The sequence below is a fragment of the Loxodonta africana genome, chromosome 10 (genome assembly GCF_030014295.1).
Source record: "Loxodonta africana isolate mLoxAfr1 chromosome 10, mLoxAfr1.hap2, whole genome shotgun sequence".
Classification (NCBI taxonomy): domain Eukaryota; kingdom Metazoa; phylum Chordata; class Mammalia; order Proboscidea; family Elephantidae; genus Loxodonta; species Loxodonta africana.
In genome coordinates, this window is record NC_087351.1 from 50,591,072 (window position 1) to 50,596,919 (window position 5,848).

Consider the following 5,848-nt stretch of genomic DNA (forward strand, 5'->3'; position numbering starts at 1 on the left):
TCAGATAGGCTCTTAGGGAAAGTCTTGAACTATTTTTGTAGAAATTCCTATCTTTATTGTGCTTGAAAATGAAATATAGGTTGGAAGGTGTCATATCATGATACCACTTATTTTTATCCCAAAAAAGTATCCTAACGACAGTGGGTGCGAGTCATTTTAAAAACTGTCCTTAAGTCAATTTTGTTAAATATAAGAAAAAATAAGTTTATCTTCATAATTTATTTTTTCAGGACAAAGTCTCAGTTAAAACTTTTCCCAGTTTATGCTCAGGTTCTGGTCCCCATTTTAAATGAGTTTATATTAAGTGGAATTTTCTGGTGTTAACTTTCCTAAGAAACAGGAAACTTAACCACACATACAAAGGAACCAAAAACATAAAGGCCACGAAAAGAGAGAGTGGAGGGAGAGAGCGGGTTGTCTCATTAAAAAAAAAGGGGGGGAGAGTAATTGGGAATGTGTAGCTAGGTGTATACCGGTTTTTGTGTGAGAGACTGACTTGATTTGTAAACTTTCACTTAAAAAAAAAAAAACTTAAAGCACAATACAAATTATAAAAAAAAGAAAACATAATGGCGTTAGTCTTTGCATCAGCAACTATAAATGCTGAAAACAGTGGAATAATGCCTCCAGAATTCTGAGATAATATGACTTTAAATCAATAATTTTATACATAACCAACTTACTAATGAATTGTGAAAGTAAACTAGATGAACAAGAATTCAGAAAGTTTACTTTCTGTGCACTCTTCTGAAAAAAAGTACTCTACCAATTATTTTTAAAAAAATGAAAGAGACAGAGAAAGAAAGACAGAAAGAGGCTAGAAAATGGAATGAACAGCATGAGAAGATTTCTGTTCTGGATAACGGAAGACTAAGTAATTCGAACAAAAACAAACCAAACCTCCTTCTGGATAAACACAACACAGAAACTTGATAAAATATATCATTAAAAATCATCTTAAAAGAATCAAAGATGTATCAAGACATAGGGGAATTATGGGGTGGAAATTCAGGATTTGGGAGAAGATTTTGCCCTGGGAGCATTTGCTGATCTGGAAGAAATAAGTGACAGTGCTTTAAATAGCTTCTTAAGGAGAAGGGGGAAGAGTGCTTATTGCCAACAGGGAAATAGTATACTATCACACACCATGAATTAGAACCTCTAAGGGCTACATCCTGGAGCAGTGGTAATAGCAGCTACATCTGGAGCAACCCCTCTTTAGAGAAGCAGAAATAAATCAACCTTTGTCCCGAATGAAACCTAGATTTGAGTAACCTAACTAACTCATAAAATCTCCAACTATCAGCTTGGATTAAGGGGATCTAGGAGCCCTATAGGAGCCCTGGTGGCAGTGTTTAAGCACCAGGCTGCTAATTGAAACGTCATCAGTTTGAACTCACCAGCCACACCACAAGAGAAAGATGTGGCAGTCTCCCTCTGTAAAGTATACATCTTTGGAAACCTGATCCAAAAACCCAAATCCATTGCCATCGAATTGATTCCAACTCGTAGAAACCCCTGTAGGGGAGTTCTACTCTGTTCTACATGGTCAATATGAGTCCGAATCAAGTCAATGGCAATGATTTTGGGTTTTATATTGCTACTGCCCCCCTTTAGAGAAAGAATATCATTCTAGGCCTCAAATAATTTCTACACATATTTCTAAACACAACATCCAGTACACACAGATACACGAAAAGATACCATGAGCAAAATCCAGCAGTAATAAAGATAACCAAAAGGATCACAGACATTATCAGGCATGATAAAATAAATACTTTTACCATTTCCAAGGAGCAGAAAAGTAAACTGTTCAAAATTTCACCAGGGAACTGAAAACTATAAAAAGTGACTTAGAAAATTGAAACTCTAGAATTGAAAAACCCACAAACTAAATTCAAAAGACAGGTTTAATAGCATATTGGACAATTGAAGAAACAATTAGTGAACTGAAAACAGGTCTGAAGAAACTACAGAATGAAGCAGATAGCAGCAAAAAAGGTGAAAACACAAAAATAATGGGGGAAAAAAAAAGAGAGACTTCCACAAGAACTTTCAAGTATCCAGAAGGAAAAGAGAGAGGGAATATTCATAGAGACTTTGGATTAATTTTCCAAAACTGATGAAAAACATCCACTGGCAGATGTAGGACTCTCAATAAATACGAACCAGAATAATTAAAATGAAATCCATACCTAAACAGGTTATAATGAAACTGCAGAAAACCAAAGAATATTTTAATGGCAATCAGAGCAGTTTGCCCTCCAAGGAGCAACAGTAGGCTTACAAATGACTTCTCAACAGTAACAATGGAAAACAGAAGGAAAGTAACTGCTAATCTAGAATTTATAACCAGCAAAATAAAGACATTTTTCAGTTAAATAAAAATTGGAATAGTTCACTACCAGGAGACCTGCACTTAATGGAAATTGTAACAGGTGTTTTTGGGAGAGGGAAAATAATTTCTGGAGAGGATCAAGAGACCAAAAAATACAAAAAGAATGAAGAACAAAGAAAGCCACAAACATGTAAGTAAATCTCAATGAGCATTTAATGTATAAAACGATAATAATATGTAAGTTGGGTACAATGTAAATAGAGTCAAGGGTTCTAAGTTCTTTGCATTACCCAGGAGGAGAGTCAAATTATCTATTAATATTAGACTTTAATAAGTCAAGGATAAGTGAAGGATCAAGAATAGGAAAAGTATAACACTTACAACTAAAAGATAGGTTAAAAATTAATGATTAAAAGTCAATCAGAAGTCCAGAGGCCAGAAATTGTGGGTCTACAAGACTTACGGATACTTGCCTGGCCACTGACTGTTGAGAGTCGAAGGCCACTATGGTCTCCAGTTATCATAGCAAATACCATACCAACTTGGTGGGGAATGCAAGCATTCAAGGAGTCCCTGTGTGTATGTGTGTCTGTGTCTGTGTCTGTGTATGTGTCTGTGTCTGTGTCTGTGTGTGTGTGTTAATGCATAGATGTTCTGATGATATTGGGAATGTCCCAGTTATTCATGAATCATTTCAACAAATTTGCTATATTATGCATGTCATTCAAGATAGTCATTTCTTATAAGCTGGAAAAGAATGGCAGATATAGAGACTTCTTATGAGACTCTGGTAATATTCCCCCTGATTTTAATCTTTCTGTAAATAAAGATGGAAAATATGAGCTAGCAATAGCAGCAAATTAAGTTATTGCTAAAAAGATTATAGATTTAATGAGAAAGAGTGAATGAAGAGGCAACACACAGAAAATGGTGGAAAGTTCCTTCACCAAAGTGCTTTGTTACATTCATAGAAGAGTCAAGGAAGTTGAAAATAACCAGCAAATGAAATCAAGGACATTGGTAATTGAGACTGCAGAGGACTGTGATACAGTCCAGAAACTTCACGGATGTGGTCTTTGTAAAAGCAAAATGCTTTGATTGATGACTGTGTTTCAGACCCTCATCCAGGCATCTTCCAAAAGACTTGATATTACAAAAGGAATGACTCAAAAAAGGTGCCTCAGGTGTTTTCTAGTTTGCAACATTTACTCTGTTTTTTTCGCCCTGATCAGGATCAAAGATCTCAATTAATCTTTTCACCACTGATTTACATTGACTACAAGGCTACTTGCTTCTGTCATCAAAATATCCTTGAAATATGTTATGTCTGTTTTTTGTGTGTGTCAGTCTTATGCAATTTCAGCTCTATTTGTACTATATGTGAGACAGCCTTTAAAATTTCACTGCCTCTTGTTCTAAAATCAAAGAAACTAAAAGTGACTGAGTCATGATAAAATATTTGTTCTTTCCATCTTCCAGATTATCAGTAGAAATTGTAGCGAAGGAATCATATAGGAAAGATTTTGACAGGCCACAATATAAAAATTATACAGAATTGTTTTCAATGTAACTAGTTTCTTAGACAAATGCCTTTTTCAATAATACAAATTGACTCGACAGCAAAGTGTTTTGTTTTTGTTTTTTTAATACATGTGGACTTGAAAGGATGGAAAACACAGGAGTCAAATTGCCTATATCTACGGAAAGATGATAGAGAAACTCAATATCATCAGTCAGAACAAGACCAGAGCCAACTGTGAACAGACCGTCAATTACTCCTATGAGAGTTTAAGCTGAAGCTGAAGAAAATTAAAACAAGTCCACAAGAAGCAAAGTATGACCTTGAGTATATCTCTCCTGAATTTAGAGACTATCTCAAAAATAGATTTGACACATTGAATTCTAATGACTGAACAGCAGACAAGTTGTGGGATAACATCAGTACATAATACATGAAAAAAGCAAAAGGGCATTAAAAAGATGGGAAAGAAAGAAAAGACCACAATGGGTGTCAGAAGAGACTTTGAAACTTGCTCTTGAACAAACAGCAGCTAAAGCAAATGGAAGAAACGATGAAGTAAAAGAGCTGTACAGAAGATTTCAAAGGATTGCTCGAGAAGACAAAGTAAAGTATTATAATGAAATGTGCAAAGACCTGGAGTTAGAAAACCAAAAGGGAAGAAATGCTTGGTGTTTCTAAAACTGGAAGAATTTAATTAAAAATCCAAGCCTCGAGTTACAATTTTGAAGGAGTCTACGGGTAAAATATAGGGTCGCTGTTTACTCGATGGCAGTGGGTATTTTTTTTTATGGGCAAAATATTGAACAGTGTAGGAAGCATCAGAAGAAGATGGAAGAAATACACAGAATCACTGTACCAAAAAGAAATGTTCAATGTTCAACAATTTCAGGAAGTAGCGTACAATCAAGAACCAATGGTAGTGAAGGAAGAAGTCCAAGCTGCACTGAAGACATTGGTAAAAAAACAAGGCTCCACAAACTGACTCAATACCACTGAGATGTTTCAGTAAACAGGTGCAGTGTAGGAGGTGCTCACTCATACCTATGCCAAGAAATGTGGAAGACATCTACCTGGCCAGCTGATGGGAAGAGATCCATATTTGTGCCCATTCCAAGGAAAAGTGATCCAACAGAATGTGGAAATCATCTAACAGTTATCAGTAATATCACACACAAGTAAAATTTTGCTGAAGATACTTCATAAGCGGTTGCAGCAGTACATTGACAGGGAACTGCCAGAAATTCAAACTGGTTTCAGAAAAGGATGTGGAACGATGGATATCATTGCTGATGTCAGATGGACCTTTGCAGAAAGCAGAGTATACCAGAAAGATGTTTACCTGTGTTTTATTGACTATGCAAAGGCATTTGATTATGTGGATCATAACAAATTATGAATAACATTGCAAAGAACGGGAACTCCAGAACACCAAATTGTGCTCATGGAGAACCTGTATGTAGGACAAGAGATAGTCATTTGAACAGAACAAGGGGATACCGTGTAGTTTAAAATCAGGAAAGTGTTTTTCAATGTTGTATCCTGTCATCATACTTATTCTATCTGTATGCTGAGCAAATAATCTAAGAAGCTGGCCTATATGAAGAAGAGCAGGGCATCAGGTTTGGAGGAAGACTCATCAACAACCCACGGTATGCAGTTGAACAACCCTGCTTGCGAAAGTGAGGAGGATTTGAAGCATACTGATGAAGATCAGAGACCACATCTTTAGTATGGGTTACATCTCAACATAAGGGAAAAAAAAAAAATCCTCACTACTGTAGCAATAAGGAACATCATGATAAATGGAGAAAAGATTGAAGCCGTCAAGGATTTTATTTTACTTGGATCCACAATCAATCCCCCTGGAAGCAGCAGTCAAGAAATCAAATGATATATAGCATTTGGCAAATCCGCCGCAAAGTCGTCTTTAAAGTGTTAAAAAGCAAAGATGTCACTTTAAGGACTAAGGTGCACTTGACCCCAGCCAT

At 36.0% G+C, this 5,848-nt stretch overlaps 1 pseudogene; it reads left to right on the top strand.

Moving 5' to 3' along the window:
- Positions 1–2,317: 2,317 nt before the first annotated feature.
- On the top strand, positions 2,318–4,094 carry LOC100667773 (general transcription factor IIH subunit 3-like; annotated as a pseudogene).
- Positions 4,095–5,848: the final 1,754 nt, after the last annotated feature.